The 18,527-nt window shown below is 43.8% G+C and overlaps 1 protein-coding gene and 1 long non-coding RNA gene across 7 annotated transcripts in view; one reads left to right on the top strand and one right to left on the bottom strand.

Annotated features, from left to right (window-relative positions):
• The window catches only part of LOC139473568 (uncharacterized), a 481,685-nt gene that overhangs the window by 486 nt on the left and 462,672 nt on the right, over positions 1-18,527 (top strand). The window lies entirely within an intron of this gene.
• Positions 1-18,527, bottom strand: part of LOC139473538 (solute carrier organic anion transporter family member 4C1-like) — a 75,098-nt gene that overhangs the window by 44,236 nt on the left and 12,335 nt on the right. Inside the window, exon 1 of one of the 5 annotated variants that reach the window (XM_071256182.1) lies at positions 15,959-16,249. The exons of 1 other annotated variant lie outside the window; for it this stretch is intronic. The gene's annotated coding sequence lies outside the window, so the exon portion shown is untranslated. Of the gene's footprint in view, positions 1-48; positions 196-15,869; positions 15,919-15,958; positions 16,250-18,527 lie in introns of those variants that run through there. 3 more of the 5 variants (XM_071256190.1, XM_071256199.1, XM_071256173.1) reach the window with 3 other exon arrangements.

Below are 18,527 nucleotides of genomic sequence, written 5' to 3'. Positions count from 1 at the left end.
AAATGATACAATATAAAACAGAATCATATATAAGGTAAACCAACTGACCATGGCGGTCTCCTATCACCATATAGTCTTACCGCATGGTGGTATCCCCGATATGTAATCCGTGACTGGTGATAACAGCTGCTGTATAATAAATACGTACAAGTCAGTATATAGACTTCCACCGCACTCCCCGTACGGTCACTTTGCCTTACATGCTCTTAATGAAGGAAATACGAGACTCACGCCCCTAGGGTTAGGGTTGGGGGAGGGGGAGGGAGAGAGAGAGAGGGGGGGGGGGGGGGGGGGATTTAGTTCCGGGTCTACCTAAGGCAGGATGACGTAATATCCACAATGAGGGCGTTACGTTTCGCCTACCAGCCCTGGTGATGTGTAATCTGAGTTGGGCCACACTGCATATTAATCTCGTATGGTTATACCATGCGATAGGTGTTATTTTCCTCATGCTGGCTTTGTGTTATCATAAACAGTCTGCTGGCACAGAGGAAATGAATTCACCCATTGTAATGAATTTAAAACAACAGCGTCAGCTGGTTTGTGGTGTACGTATTCCAGGCACGTTATTCACCAGTTGTAGTATATTCAACATGTGTGTCAGTCGGTGTCGTGGGCTTGACAGACAGGCAAAGTCATGTATAATAGTAGAACGTGTTTCATGTGTGGAAAAAGGAGGTGTGGTGTGGTGTGGTGTGGTGCGGTGCGGTGCGGTGCGGTGCGGTGCGGTGCGGTGCGGTGTGGTGCGTTGTGGTGTGGTGTGGTGCGGTGCGGTGCGGTGCGGTGCGTTGCGGTGTGGTGTGGTGCGGTGCGGTGCGGTGTGGTGTGGTGTGGTGTGGTGTGGTGTGGTTTGATGCTGTGGTGTGTTTCTGTGTTGGGGTATGTGAGTGCGCACGTTATTAGAAAAAGAAGGGACAGCACATTGTCAATACAAAACCGCCAGCATATAATTCGGGAAACGATTTGCATTTGTAAGCAAAACATTAGTCAATTTATGGTTAATTCCAGTGAAAACATTACACATTAATGTTTTCGTTTTAAGTTTTGTCATATGTAAAGAAAGTACAAACATAAAGATTAGATTTGACCAATTACATGCACAAAGGTTACCAAAACGTTACTAGGCTGAAAATTGTCGCCGAAACACTGCAAACTTAAGGGTCTAAAACATAATTATGATACCCGTATCAAAACCCTTACCATTGGAAAACCATTTTTTTTTCATTTTTAGTCTCCATCTGCACACCCACTTCTCGACTCTCTGCATCCGAGCATGATAGAATATTAATAAATATGTGTATAAGTCACATGTGTCATTAAAAAATATAGACGCACAGACGAAACCTGGTTGTATCGAAACACATTCGAATTATTTATTTACTTACGCCAGTCTCTTGCATTGCTTTGTTCTAGCACGTTTTGGAAGCAGTGCATTATTTCTATATGCGTCAGCTGACTGTACAACGCACTGTAGTGTATAAAGTCATGACTCTAACATGACTAACGGTATCATATTGCCAACACCCAAAGAGTACAATGCATTATGCATAAACACAAGCATGAATAATTTCAAAATTCATCCACAGCTTGCTGTGCGACAAAAATGATGTCGGGATTTCTGGGTTAGAATACGCCCCAAGCAACATATGCTTGTCCTGTGAGCCGACTAAATTGGTCGGGTGATCAAGCTCGGTGACTGAAATTTATGATTACATGGCGTGCTCATAATTTTAATCCCTGGTTGGTCAGTTATTTACAGGTTGCCGTCATACATCTGGAAGATTGCCGAGTGTGGAGTCCATTAACAAATAAATTGCTGAGTGCGGCGCAAAACAGCAAGCAAACAAACAATAACAAATAAACAAAATTAACCAAAGGTCATTGTTCATGTTTAGTAATGAACATAAACACAAATTCATTTCATTTCGACAAGCTCTTTATGTCCAAGTGTGATACATATCCTTGATCTAAAGAACTACATACATACACGTATCACAAAGGGAATGTATCCTTAAACATACGTGGAACATGTTATATTACAAAGACAAACTTCAATGAAAAGAATATTTCAATATTAAATTTCAGAATCGACCACTGCTTTCTGAATTAAAAGTACTTCGTCTGGCAATATGCCTCAACTTATCTCACATGCCCACGTTCTGCTAAACCCGGCGAGCAATATCGCCCACAGCATATTTACTGTTAATGAGAACAGGCTGACATTAGAAGGAAATCAACGTTTTTTTTCTTCTTTTTGATTTGATAAAACCCACTTCAGTTCTCACTCACGCTGCTTGGGGCACATGAACCATGACGAAATGATGCCGTAATTACGAACTAATAGCATGCTCTCTTCGGAGCTATATTTGATAGGCATTTTCAAAAAAATAATACTAAATTGATTAAACATTGCTATGCAATAGTGATGTCTCGATGAAGATCTAGAGCGACGGTGTGGTGGTTTCAGCGATTCCAGCAGATATTCTGAGCCATTTATAGAAACGTGTGTGGGGGGAAGTCCTCACGGTCTGCTCTAACACCCCACCCCACCCCACCCCACCCCACCCCACCCCAACACCCCTGAGACTGGGGCACAGGCACCATAGCCTATAACTTATTGAATGCACACAATAAAGCGACAACGCGTGGGTGACAATCTGCGGTGGTCTCTCCAGCAGGAACTGGTGACCCCAATACCCTGTCGTGACGCTCCATCATATTTCACTAAATGCACTTGTCATTCGATATGAATACACGGGTCTATTACTAGAGTGTGAGAGCCGATATGGAGAGGGTGGTATCAGAAGAAGCGCGTTGAGATGCTGGATACTCCATTTCTATGTATTGGTTCATATTAAACGCCACGTCTCCGTGCAAGCATGGCCGCTAATCGACCACGTGATGGTAATAAACCAATCAGTTGTCAATAAAATAAAATTAGTTAAACTTTGGTGGTTGTCAGTTGGACATGTAACTGAATTGAGTTGGTGAGGTTAGTGAGGTTTGTGAGGTTTGTGAGGTTTAAGGGCCGTCACGGGAAAGCACGGTATGATGCAGGTCTTAGACGTTTACCACTTTTGGGAAATCCACGAACATGAATATGGTGCTGAGAAACCTGAAAACATTATCAAGGCAAATCTAAGATAAAGCCTCCACCACGTTTCTGACAAGGGACGCAACTCTGCACGTGGCGCCTAAGAGTGAGTGAGAGTGAGTATGGTTTTACGCCGCTTTTAGCAATATTCCAGCAATGTCACAGCGCTGACCCCGGGAATGGACTTCAAACATTGTTCCCAAGTGCAGATTCGAACCCGGGTCTTCGATGTGGCGAGCAAACACTATAACCACTAGGCTACCCTACCGCCCCTGTGGCGCCCAAGACGCCAGGTCCACCAGTGCCCCCGACAAGGCTCTCGTGATAATGCATGCCAACAATATATCTTATCTGCAATACGAACGTAAGCTCGATAACGTTGTGACCAATCCCTTTGAGACGTGTATCAATATCGACATTATATAGATTGTCAGTCAGTGTTGCGAGACATCTGTCGTGGGCGATCTAAAGTAGATGTGTGTTATCAATGGTCAGAATCTAGCGGAGCCTTTGTCATGGATATGTGGATACTGCAATATGGACACTGTGACACCATCGTCAAGAACCCAGACATTGTGATACATCACAGATATCATCGACAACGCCCGTCACATGTGTCACTTGTCACCAAATGTCACGCCACTTGTGTGATCTGTGAAATATCCGCTATTCGCCATGCAGCACTGAGGTGATGCACTTAATAAACATCACGCGATTGATAATTCCTGTGTCAAAAAAGTGCTCAGCAAACCACTAACCAAACCCAAAATTCTCCATCCATCAAAAAAAATCGACAGAGTAATCACTAAACTCCAAACAGGACACACCAACCTAAATAACCACCTAAAAAATTAAAAAAACACACTACAGGTAACTGCCCACACTGCAAACAACCAGAAACCGCAGAACACGCACTCATCCACTTCACACACTACCTAACACATCGAACCGCATTACAAACCACCCTCAATCTAAACAAGGCTCTCACTCTAGAAGCAATACTAAACCCACAAAATAAACTAGAAAACTTCAGGGCCTTAGGCGTATTCTTAATAAAAACGGAACTGATAAAACGCATCTAAAAACACAATAACCTACCAAATCAAAATCACATAAACAAACAAACATCCGCCATACCCAGCTCCCTTAGTTCTCCTCCCAAACCCCATCGGCATCTATTCCAAATCTCTAAATTCCCAAATTCTATATAAGCAACCCCTAAAGCCCCCTCTTGGATTGCACACACCACTTTCGCCCCTTTCGGAAACACATTAAATGGCCTGGCCGGGCCCGTGTGCGAAATACGCATCAAATCTCCAAAGTAAGTAAGTAAGTAAGTAAGTAAGTAAGTAAGTAAGTAAGATAATTCCTGTTTGCCACGCGTGTACACCACTCTAGGGCCGGATTTGATATACTGACTCTAAAGCCATATCGCTAAAGTCAATGACAGTAATTGTACACTTCAAATAGCGTATGGGCCTGATAATATTCAATGTACAAATCGTATGAAAATCAACACTGACGTGACGTGGAGGGAGCACTGGTGGCCCTGTCGCATGAGGCGCCGCAATTCGCTGTGCAGAGTTGCATCCCTTGAGCAAGCCAGAAACCTTTATCGTGAGTTTGAATCCCAGTTTGCCCCGATTATGTTGGGGTTAACGCCGCTTTAACACTATTCCAGTTATATCGCGGCATGTCAGATTAATGTGGGAGGTAAGCCCGCAGTGATGCAGGCCTCAGACGTTTACCACTTCGGTGAAACCCACGGGCACGGGTATGGAGCTGACAAGCCTAGAAACATAATCGGGGCGTACCGGGATTCAAACCCACAATCATAGGTTTCTGGGGTGCTACCCAAGGGACGCAGCTCTCCACAGCGAATCGCGGCGCCTTAGACGACTTTAGACAAGAATATATTTCTTGGAACAAGCCATAATCTAAGCACACTTGCACTGAGTATGGAAAATTCAAAACAGACTTTAGGCAGTTTATCAAATAATTACAAGTGATTAAAAGGATATCACAAAGGCCAAAGATCGTTAAGGACCAGTTAACCTACAACGATAACCCAACAGCATCAGTGATAGCTTCTTCGAGGTCTGGGTCTGGGTGTACCATTAAACAGGGAGCATTCCATGAACTCGCACGATGGCGTTGAACGCGGTGCAGTGGGAGATAAACGCTATTGCCAGATATATCACGAAATACAGGTCTACCTCTGACCTCACTGATAACGACGAGATATATATCCTGCGCATGCGATCCTGCTAGGTGGCTAATTAACCCATACAACAATCGGCCCTTGTCTGCTCGGATGAAGTTGATAATGGTAAAAACAGATACTATTTTTCTAAACCTTCGGATTCCCCTGCGGGAAGGAAATATGTTATAAAGCAAGAGCAAAATACTAAAACGTTATACATACATTAAGTTTAAAGGACGGGACCACGTGCACAAAGGAATCTTAACACTGCAACTCCAATAGCTTTCCATAGTTTGTTTGTTTGTAGTTTAACGCCGCACTCGGCAATATTCCAGTTATATGGCGGCGGTCTGTAAATAATCGAGTCTGGACCAGTCAGTCCAGTGATTGCCATCATGAGCATCGATCTACGCAGTTGGGATACGATGACATGCATCAACCAAGTCAGCGAGTCTGACCACCTGATCACGTTAGTAGCCTCTTATGACAAGCATAGACGCCTTTTACGGCAAACATGGGTTGCTGAAGACCTATTCTACCCCGGATCTACACGGGTGTAGTTTTACATAAACACATCTTGTACTGACCATAATATTGTTAAATGAGTGAGTTTGGTTTAACACCGCCCCGAAAGGTGTTTGCTTTAAACATATTTTACTCTCCAAAAGGACAATGGTATTGGGTACAAGTGCAACACTTATTGCACGAACCCGGGCATTCGGCATGACTGACTGACTCGCCACCATCAGATGCAGTTCATCCCACAAATTAAGACACTTGCCACCTGCAAGACTGCGACTGCATTTTGTTTATTAGGATGTAAGGGGGTGTATTGCATAAGAGTGCGTCAGCAAGGGGTGCAGCTGAGCAATCTGTGTACTCAAACACCTCAACGTCTCCTCCCATGCTCTTGCGTATATCATGCATGTGCATATTAATAGACACTGATTACAGTCAATCCACAATTAGCAATAATTATCATCATTAACGTGTAATGGCAGACGACCCCAAAACCTAAAACACAAACGTTAAGGAGATAAATGCGTCAACTTATTTTCTACAGACGTTGGTATTTAGACAGACTTTTAAAGACAATAATGATAAATCACTTGTCTTTGTTATCACATGGAATTTGGGCGGTAGGATAGCTAAGTCATTAAAGCGTTGACGTAAACGGTTCGATTCCTCACGTTGGTACGAGGTGTGAAGGCCATTCGTTGTCATTCCCGGCGTGACATGGCTTGAGAGAGAGTGAGTGAGTATGGTTTTACGCCGCTTTTAGCAATATTCCAGCAATATCACGGCGGGGGGACCCCAGATATGGGCTTCACACATTGTACACATGTCGGGAATCGAACCCGGGGGCTTCGGCGTGACGAGCGAATGCTTTAACCACAAGGCTACCCGACCGCCCCTGAGATGGCTTGAATATTACTAAAATCGTGTAAAATCTCACAGAGAATAACAGCTAGTCCCAGAAATAAAGTTATCTGATTAAAAAAATATATAAGTATTCACAAAATAAGAAATAGAAACAAAGGGAGACCCAGGACAATGCTTAGTTTCTGGCTAGAGCTGAGTCAATCTAGACTTGCCAGACCCTTTTAGACTTTAGTTGGATTCGTATTGTAAGTTAACTCTTGGGTCTGGGAGACAGACGAGATCTCACTCTATTGGAGAGATCACATGTGGTGACCCCTATACAGTACCCTTAAAAATCCGGGATAGAATAGGTCTTCAGCAACCCCTGCTTGTCGTATGAGGCGACTAACGGGATCGGGTGGTCAGACTTGCTGATTTGGTTAATGCATGTGCACGACATCGGAGGTCGATGCGCACGATGCTAATCACTGGATTGTCCGGTCCACACTCGTAGCTGGAATATTGCTGAGTTAAACAACAAACAAACTTTAAACGACTCGGAGAGAAGTGAACCACGCGGCAATATTACGTCATAAACACGGTGTCGATAGTGACACAACAACATCCTATGGCCTTGTGCCTGGTGCTAACGAGGAAGTCTGATTGGGTTTGATCTAACATCGCTTTGAAGAGTAATCCAAATAATTGACGAGGTGTCAGCTTGATGAGGGAGGCAAGTCCACAGTGATGCAGGTATTGGACGTTTACCCCTTTGATGCAACCCATGGGCACGGGTATGGTGCTGATAAACTTAAAAACATAATCAGGATGAATCTATGATGCGAACGACCCGTGAAGATCCGGGGTAGAATAGGTCTTCAGCAACCCATGCTCGCCGTAAAAGGCGACTATGCTTGTCGTAAGAGGCGACTAACGGGATTAGGTGGTCAGGCTCGCTGACTTGGTTCATGCATGTCAACGATCCAAATTGCGTGGATCGATGCCCATGATGTCAATCACTGGATTGTCTGGTCCAGACTCGATTATTTACAGACCGCCGTCATATAGCTGGAATATTGTTGAGTGCGGCGTTAAACAACAACCCAACCAACCAACCAAGATGCGAACCATCGACTGCGTAAGGGACGCAACTCTGCACAGCGAATTGCGGCGTCCTCGAGAACTGGGCTACCAATGCCCTTAAACTGGGATGCACACTTGGAGATAACCTTGAAACACCTGATCAGCTTCGCGGACCAAATACCGTACGTTTTCGTTTGGTAGAGGAAAGAAAATATTTACATGACTTTCTTCACTGGCAAGAGGCTTTGAAATCAGCAAATCCAATCTCGCAAGTCACAGACATCTGGGTTGTGTTTCAGTGCTGACTTGACGAAAAAAGAAAAGTCACTTATTTCCGTTGTCAGTGATAGTGAACCTTCAATCATGCAGTGAAGATTGAGCCTAACAGTTTCAGAACTCTTATTATTATCGTACGTATCTACGCTGTAGCAGGTCTCATAAAAGAATAGATGCACGGGCGTCAGAGGTCTCGCCTCTCTCCAAACAGACTTCGGGAATAAACATCAATTTATTTTCAACCAAACATGAGATACCAGGTCTAAGTGGAAGAAGTAGAAAAAAATATACAATACATATTTTGGGGAAAATCCACCTTCTCGAACATCTAGTTTACAAAAACAAGATAAATAGTGGGACAAACGAAATACATGACGTAAACACCACATTGCCTGAATTCACACGTTGTCTTGAACTTAGCTGAAAGTACTGGAGTGCTGATTCGGTACAAAGGCACCTAGGTAGCCCTGCACTATGACTGTGGAATATTTGAATTTTATGAAAACAAAAGCAATCTAAATTTATATAAAAGCAAGTCTAGACAGCTCTAGCCAGCTCTAACTAAGCACCAGGAAATCTTTTTTTTTTAGTTAAGAGGAGAGAAATGTATTGTGTAATAACAAGAATCATATAATCCCCCACCATGTTAGTCAAGCACCCAGGAGAAACTCATACTTGCCGGGCCTCAACGTCCGTTCGGTATCACGCCATGTTTCACATTCAGTTGAAGGCAACACAGGTTGATCGAAAACCGAACTCACAATGTCACAAACATTATCATGTAGCGTACGTGACCTCAGTGGTCGTCTTGTCAATGGAATGTCTTTGTGTCACTTCCTACACGTTTAGTTTCCTAAGGAGAGCTATTTAGTCTCATCCTGTTAAATCATAGATAACATAGACCGCGTGTACAGAGTAGAATAATTTTTTAATTTGTGTAACAAATCACTCCACACGGTGTGTTATATGTCTGTCTGTCTGTCTGTCTGTCTATATATATATATATTAGAAACAGTGTCTACATGATAAAATATAATACAAAATATTTATCTTTTTTACATAAAGAGGCTGACCCGTTTCGTTGGGTATAAACTTTCATTGCATTGGTACCTTGTGCCCATGTCTCCCGTGACAACAGAGCAGGTGCCCGTTTCAGAAAGCAGCCTGACGGTTACGACAACCGTACGTGTATGCTGCAGTATGGGAGTTGAGGCAGTGGAAGCGCTGAGGTCGCTTAATGAAACAGGGCCCGGATGACTGCAGAATGATACGTTACTAGAGTCAGGTAGGCGAGAATGACCAATAACTCTTGACGTACATCAACATTACGTGATATCAAAGAAGAAGAATGTAATATGTGTTTTACGTGTCAACTCGGGTCTACAATCGATCCAACATTTGACCTGCCCTTTTTTTACTAACGTCAGCTTTTTCAACGTTTACGTCATATTAACTGTATTCAGCTACCATGTAAATTCGAGCGTTTGTTTTTTACAGTCACTGACAGATACTGTGAAACCCCTTCCTGGCTGATTCTTCCATGAACGTCCTCATGATAATAAACCAAACGTTTATCCGGAATTTGCCGTTCCTTATGAAACATCGTGTGCGGAATAAACAATCAACGCTTCTGAGTAACGTCACCTTATATAAGTATAGGCGTCCCTTTTGTCGTTTTGAAAAACGAGGTTTCCGGATTAACCGGGGTCTCTCTGTACACTGAATACCATGACCATTACTTTATTAAAGAGACTCGTTAAACCAGAAATTGTTTAACCCGCACGTTTTACCGATAATTTCACAGTCGGAATATAACGGGTTGCAGTGTAGATACATTTGGTATCATTCATTCACTTTTATGACTTGTTATGAGTTCGGTTTTCGATTAATCTGTTTAGCATACACATGAAGGTGAAAACACATAACATGGCGTCAGAGATGGTTTCAAATACGAAACGAAAAACTGTATCTTACGCTGTGTGTAAACTATATTAACCAATTAACTCGACGTGCAAGTTCTCCATATGTTAGGCATCCGGAATGATGCATGGAGTACAACGTTGCCCCTAAAATAACATCCATGTTGATGAGAAGCCCAAGATGAAATTTCCGTGACGATCGAAAACCCGTCGCGTGTCTTCCGTGGTGTTTTTTCGCACGGCTAAAATCTCATCGCGTGCGCGCTAATACATAAACAGAACGCTTACCCACTTGCAATCTCCCTACATTAAGAGCAATAATTTTACATAAATCTCAGAGCTTAATGTTTTGTTTGTTTGACTGTTGTTTAACCCCTCATTCAGCAATATTCCAGCTATATGACGGCGGTCTGTAAATAATCGAGTCTGGACCAGACAATCCAGTGATTGACACCATGAGCATCGATCACGCAATTGGGATACGATGTCATGCATCAACCAAGTCAGCGATCCTGACCACCCGATCCCGTTAGTCGCCCCATATGACAAGCATAGTCGCCTTTTACGACAAGCGTGGGTTGCTGTAGACCTTTTCTACCCCGGATCAACAAACAAACAAAAGTAGTAGTAGTAGTAGTAGTAGTAGTAGTATGCCTCTGTGTAGGTATTGCCCAGCACGATGACTGTGGAATATAGGTAGTTCGTGAGAACAAAACCATCAAGCAAGTCTAGCCAGCTTCAGCTGAAATCAGTAAGATAAATACTAGGAAGATTAATTGTTTTAATTTTAGAGAAGAGAAATGTATTGTGTTCAAAGACTATATGCTAGTCTTCTATATAAGTATTAGTGTATCATTTCAGCTGACATCGCTTTATAAACAGGGTTTTGAGTTCGTCAGATCTGATGAGAGGGACGACATTGCTATTAACTATGATTAGTGTCTATAACTACAGCTAAACCATTTTGTTGACGTCACGCTATTGTTCTCGCAGTCTATTCTGAGCCAGAAATTCACTGGTCATTCTGACCTTGCATTTTACCAAGTAAACCTGACGCAACTATAGGTCATTATGCAAAGTTAGATATAAATTGTTTCGAAAGGCGATTCTCGATATTTCCCCGTTCATTATCACCCTCAAGTTTTGATACTCCCAGGAGATGACTTGTCGCGATCAGCTGACGCGAGGTTAATTTCACATCACGTGAATGCCGCGTTGTGTTGTATATATCAACCATAAATAATAATATGTCTGACAGTGTTATGACATGTTGATTATGAAATCGTGGGTGCACTTATATCTCTCCTCTGGGACGGACAACTACCCTTGTGAACGTATCTGCCTAAGTAATATTTTATTCCCTCCGTAAATCTCCAACTTTCACTGCAATCTACACAAGTACTTTAGTGGCCCCAAATAAAAATGTCACCACATAAATTGTTTGAAAGAAACATGGTCATAATTACGACCATCAATGCTTAAACTTCATCGATATGATTTATTCAAATACCGGTGTAGGACATTGCGACCTTTTCTAATTACAATTGCAGTATTTCGCAATCAAGAATTGGCAATATGTCGACGTCACGTGTGAGCGATTAATTACATCCAATATTGTGCAATATCAACAAAGCGTTTCATATCAGGCGACTCCTTGTAACTCGCCAGTGGTATTGCTATAGCAACCACAGCTCCTTACACTGGAAGGGTGCTTCCAAAGATCTGGAGCTCTTCACTCCCCTAAGCCTCAGAAAACATGCCCCCTATCCATTTTAGAGCCAAACAGGTCGTTAAACCAACGCGGGAGAACTGTAGAAGGGGAAACGGTAGAATATCTCCACCTACACATATAAAGACGTTCGCTTTCTCAAAATATAACAGCTAATCTTCGTCTTCCCCAAACTAACCCTACACCCCTACCAACTTTGAGAGGTTCCCACATTTTGCGCAACTGCGGAATACTTTGGTTTTTACCACAGAGGAGAAACAGTTAGGTACTGTTGTCTTCTGTTAGTGCGTGTAAGGTTTCTTCTCGACGGGTCAACGATTTATGGTACTGTAATTAAAGATTGGAGTCACTTTCATAACTCGATACCCTTGAGAACAATTTAGACCCATGGTAATTGACGGAACTGGGTTTGTTTTCTATCGGTCCGATTATATGTCAAATTGACATTCCAACAAGAGAAGCCCTTTATGCAACAGGTGCGCGTACATAGGGTTATTGATTTAATACACATTAACAATGAAATTACACGTTTGGTTTTTAGGTATTTTAGAAAAAGTTAATTTTGACGCGTCGTTTACGTTATTTATCGATGACATGATGTATTTTATACAATATTGGCTACTAGTATGTGGATCCGAAACACATCAAAACTGATCGAGAAACTATTATCAATATGTTAATAACATAACTTCCATCGTAAACATGATTTGCCATTTAACATAAACTATTGTGTTTATATTATGAACAGTCTACGGTTTATTTGATATGATAAAGTAATGACTTTCAACAAACATCCTACTTTTCACGTATTCACAATCCGGGTTAGAATAGGTCTTTAGCAAAAGGCGACTATGGGGCGACTAAAGGGATCGAGTGGTCAGGCTCGCTGACTTGATTGATGAATGTCATCATATCCCAATTATGTGGATCGATGCTCATAATATTAATCTCTGGATTGTCTGGTCCAGACTCTATTATTCACAGACCGCCGTCATATAGATGGAATATTGCTGAGTGTGGCGTAAAACAACAAACACATAAACGTCATTCATAAAGACAGTCAGTTAAAAACATCACCTTGCCGCTATTGATAAACTGCAAATGAGGTTTTGTCTTGTTGTTTTGGTTCAGTAGTACGGAGAAGGAAGCTGTTAAACTCGCTTGATAACATTTGGCAGTGGCAAACAGGCCCTACGTGTAAAGACCTGGTAATGTAACTTACGTCTGGAAAGTAAATACTTAATTCCACGGAGCTCTCTAAAAAGACGTCGCTGTGTCATAAATAGACCTGCAGTCTCAGAGGAATGTACACGCGTCATTCATCAACACGTGTTCAACATTGGAAGAGGGAGTTTTTTGTTATTTGAAATCTCAACACAACTTTTATATTTTTCGAATGTCATACTTTAAATGTCATGTTCGTAAATTTGTAAATATACTCACGTATACGTCCACATTTGAATATGACGCTTTAGAATAGTTGTCTTTGTACCATCTGGTTCACCTAATTGTGTAAACACATTCAAAGAACAGACCGTCTTTGTGAAACATGCGCAGGGAACATAGGATAACCGTAACGAAAGTAGAAACAGCCGTTATTACATCAAAACGTGAATTTATTAAGCTGTACTAGGGCTTGAAGATTACAAGTGTGTGGGCCCTCATCGAGCATGAACAAATACGGAGCCAAAGTTCGTTAACCATGTGCGGGTCCACCGGTCAAGTCATCAATGTTTATGAGGGGCAAGGAAATTGATATCTCTGAACTGACCGGTGCGATGGAGCTGAATGTGTTTGTGAAGGCGCCATGCACATTCCGCTTGCTCCCCATCAACACATGTGCGATGAACGGGTTATTTAGTGGCGCTGTAAACGCGAGTGTGTTACGTTACACATGTAGTCAGTGGTTAATGTCTGACTCTCACGAAACAACATAGGGCATATATGTTAATCCGTGGTGTACGTCAAAGTTCATACAAGCGAACTGTCTTATTCCTCAGACCAGGACAATGGGGGAAGGGTCAATGGTACAAAGCCAAGATGCTAAGTTATCTCTGTCGTTGAGAACCCCTCCCCCCACCCCCCTGCAAACACCACACTGCCCCCGTCACCCCCCGCACCCCCCACATTCCAATCACCCTCCGAACTCCCCATTATTCCATCACCCTCCGCACACCCCACTACCCCCCCCCCCCCCCCCACCACGAGCCCCATCCTGCAAACACCCCACTGTCCCATCACCCTGTTAACACCCCACTGTCCCATCACCCTCCGCACCCCCCACTATCCCATCACCCTGTTAACACCACACTATCCAATCACCCTCCGCACACCTCACTATCCCATCACCATCCGCACACCCAACTATCCCATCACCCCGTTAACACCTCACTATCCAATCACCCTCCGCACACCTCACTATCCCATCACCATCCGCACACCCAACTATCCCATCACCCTGTTATCCCATCACCCTGTTAACACCTCACCATCCCATCACCATCCGCACACCCAACTATCCCATCACCCTGTTAACCATTCACTATCTCATCACCCTCCGCCCACCCCACTATCCCATCACCATCCGCACACCCAGCTATCCCATCACCCTGTTAACAACTCACTATCTCATCACCCTCCGCCCACCCCACTGTCCTATCACCCTGTAAACACCCCACTATCCCATCACCCTCCGCACACACCACTATCCTATCACCCTGTAAACACCCCACTATCCCATCACCCTCCGCACACACCGCTATCCACCACCCTGTAAACACCCCACTATCCCATCACCCTCCGCACACACCACTATCCTATCACCCTGTAAACACCCCACTATCCCATCACGATCCGCACACACACCTATCCACCACCCTCCGTAGCCCCACTACCCATTAGTCTCCGTGCGCCCCACTATCCCATCACCCTCCTCACACCACTATCCCCAATCACCCCCATACACCCCACCTTCTCTACTTGTTGAGCAGAGGTAAGCTTCGTTTCAATGGATAGATTTACGTAACATGATAAAGCTGCTTTAAGTTATGCCAATTGTGTCAATTAAGCCCCAGTAAACGCAACAGCCACACATTATTTGATCCCAAAGTAACATATTCGTTAACACTTTACCCTGCCCAGTCACAAAAGATAAGTAAAACAATTGTCAGTCATTACAACCATCAACAAATGAAGTCATTAACTGTCAAAAAAGTACCCTATGAAATGTAACATTCCCATAACTTGTGTTCCGTATTAACATGCAGAAACTTCATTTAAGTATTTATTCTATAGGAAGGTATAAACACCAATTTGAATTACAAATCGGACAGTATAATATAAACATACAAAATGAACGAAATAAGAGCATCAACCAGCTCAATTCCTGGGCATACATGTCCATGATAAAAGAGAGTAAACGAAAATCATTAATTCTTATAAGCCCAAAGAATACATTTGCTTACTAAGCGTTTAAGCCATATGGCATGGATGTTTACATAACCCCAGATACAAGCGAGTGTCTTAGACAAAGGTCAATCCATTGCGAGGGAACGCCCGATCTTTTCCAAGGAAATCACGCCTACATCACGATCGATATTTGTGATCGATGGATATATCCCGTAGTCATAACTGTAGTTATTAGTCAAAAATCACTGTTCTAATAATAGACGCAACAAAATGACAGTCTCGTTCTAATTTTAAGAGTGTCTGCATACACGTGTGTCACCGCGACTGAAAATGGATGGTATTATGTGCATTCTCAACGCATGGGCGCGATAGTATAAAAGCTGTATTTACATCATGGAGAGCAGTTTTGTGTGTACTTAAACTCCGACAATCGAGTAAACATCGTCTTATCTTGCAGAGACAGCGCAATAACGAGGAAGAGGAACTTTCTTCAAAGTTGACATGAATATCGTTTAGGGACTATCGCAAAAGCAGTCTGTCAAAATGACATCTGATAAGACAACTGTTGAGACTGGCTGTGGGGCTGGCTTAGTGATGGTTGGGCAAAATGGTCTGAGTGTAAGATTTAGTTTTGCATCTCGGGAGAAAGTTTGTCTGTACCCAGTTCTAGAGCAGAGTTCGCGCGTTACACGTGTAGGCAGGATAACATGACTGACAGGATGTGGAGTCACGGGGATCACGCAATCATATTATGTATACACATACATACAGAGTACACACATGCTCTATACAGACCTGTTCATGAAAGACCTTTAATCCGGCATCGCTAGTACTTGAATAACAGTGACGTGTCACGTGACGAGCAACACTTCCTGAAGCCTTACCTTTGACCTTGAGGCTGTTCCAGTCTCCTCCCAAGGTGCGGGTGTGGGGCGGGATATACAGGAGCCATATGGTGTCAGTGGGCGAAAACTGACCGGTGTGACCCCACATGCACGGCCTCATTTCCCGGCTGATCGCAGCGAGCGTTCAAAGCATCATCCATGGCTGCCGTTCAACAACCGGCTGAGCGCTAAAGGCAGTCTGCACTGACACGAGGCCCGCTACGGGTTTACAATCGATCGCCTGTTCGCGAGCGTCGTTTTCCAAGCCTGCCAATACAACACAACGCGTTGCGTCCTCCCGTACTTGAACACGGCGTTTCCTTCTCCGTAGTTACGCGACGATGACGTCAGGCCTGTGACGTCAGAAGCGGATTAATTATGAGGTCGCCAGCGTCTCTATCGATATGGATTTTCTCCAGCCACCGATTGACTGCATTTCGTTGAGAGAAGCCCAGGGCACATGCGGGACCCGTGTAACACATCCTGCATATTATGCGAACCTATGACATGGCCGTATTAGCACCCATTGAGAGGAACGCTCCCGAAAACAAATATTCGAGAGAGATGCGTACGTTTGCCGTTATAGGACTAATGACGGGACTTCTTTGCGGTGCTAGTGGCGGCGTATGTGACATAAGTCATCGAGGAATAACGCCGGTCAATAAAGATCGATATCATCTCATGGCGGGCTCTAATCGTTGCGCTTCTTAGTACTCACACTTGCACCTCGCACCGGGATCGATGAAGACTTGCAGAGAGCTTAGCGTTTTCACTTGAACTTTCAATATCCCCCCTCAGAATTAACTTGTTGCCTGAAACCAGTTCTACGCCATCACTAAAGAACACCATGTCCACCGTTAAGTGTGGTATGCCGACATTATAATGTCAATATAATCAGGCCCGAATATTATGGCTATTGTGTGTAAATAATTTTATGTTATTGACCAGCAAACAAAAACCTTTAAAGCTGCTACAAATAACACTATAAGTAGATTAACACATGCAGTGCATGGCTTAACACTGGAGTGAGTGAGTTGGGTTTAACTCTTTGAACAGTATTCTTGTTATATCACGGCGTGTCAGCTTAAAGTGGGAGAAAAGCCCGAAGTGATGTAGTTCTCAGACGTTTATCCCTTTTGTGAAACCCACGAGCACGGGTATGGTGCTGACAAACCTAGAAACAATCAGGGCGAACAGGGATTCGAACCCACGATCACAGGTTTGAGGCGTTCCGAAGGGACGCAACTCTGCACTGTGACATGTGGCGCCTTAGACGAGTGGGCCACCCGTGCTGCCTTGGCACTGGATACTGGATGGGGGATCTACAAACAACTTCAGCATGTAGTGACTAAACTGAGGGGCAAAAGAAACGCCACCAAATAGATAATGGTCGTCAGTTGTCAACAAAAACAGCACGAAAACAGTTGGGAACACATAGCTGGAATGCAACTTACCTATTCCCTGTGAACATGTGCACGTGCTTCACGTGATTTGCGAGAAAAGTTAATTTAATCATTAAAACATGCAAAATGTGCACAAAGTTATCCGTATGAAATTCTGGTATAAAACATGAGCAGGATTGTACTCTCTCATCACATGAAACCGTTTAAAACAACGAGCATGCCTCGACTAACCGCAGAGCAGAGGGAGAGCACTATCGGTATGTTGCAAATGGGAGCGACGCAGGAGCACGTTGCCAGGATCCTGGGCTGCTTCAAGTGCCCATTCGCCAGACTTGTCACACGTCACAGGCAAACTGGCAGCACTGCAGACAGGCCGGAGAGTGGAAGACCCAAGGTCACGACCCCACAGGAAGACCGGTATTTACGGGTGCTTCACCTAAAGTCCTGATTCCTAACTGTGACGTCATCATCCGCAAACAGCCTTGGACATCCATCTTGCAGAAGGACCGTTGCTGGACGACTCCCCCTGTATGGTCTCTGCGCCTGTCGACCTTTCAAGGGTATGACGTTAACGTTTCTATACCGACGTCACAGACAGTAGGCCAGGACTGTGGTACTGCCTTTCCTGCAACAACACCTAGGACGCTGTTTCAGCAGGACAACGCCACCCCTCGCTCAGCTCGAGTCACTAGCGACTTTCTGAACGCCAACAACATGACCGTATTACAGTAGCCAGCCAGAAGATCACCGGACCTGTCGCCCACAGAGCACCTTTGGGACCAACTTGGACGCAGGAATCGGAAACGTCAACTGCCGCCATTGACGAGGGATGCCTTGGCAATTGTCCTGCAGAAAGAATGGCGTAGGATCCCTAATCAGGATGTCAGGAGACTCGTGTACTCAATTCGACATCGTGTTAGGGCCTGCGTCGTTGCTGGAGGGGGTCACATCCAATACTGAGCCATGTGTGTAGCATGGAACTTTAAAAGAGATCGACGTCGATTCTGAGGGTGTGATCGAATACTGGACAGTGCACCCAGCATGATAAACGTGTCTGCAGAACTTTTGGTGTTTTATCTTGTCATTTTCAAATACCGTGTTTTAAATAATTGTTGTTGTTTTTATAAAAGAAACATCAACTGTTACCAAATTTTGCGTTTGTTTTG

Source organism: Haliotis cracherodii, unplaced genomic scaffold, assembly GCF_022045235.1.
Source record: "Haliotis cracherodii isolate W230 unplaced genomic scaffold, xgHalCrac1.p SCAF_1, whole genome shotgun sequence".
Lineage (NCBI taxonomy): Eukaryota > Metazoa > Mollusca > Gastropoda > Lepetellida > Haliotidae > Haliotis > Haliotis cracherodii.
This window is presented reverse-complemented; position numbering and strand designations above follow the sequence as displayed.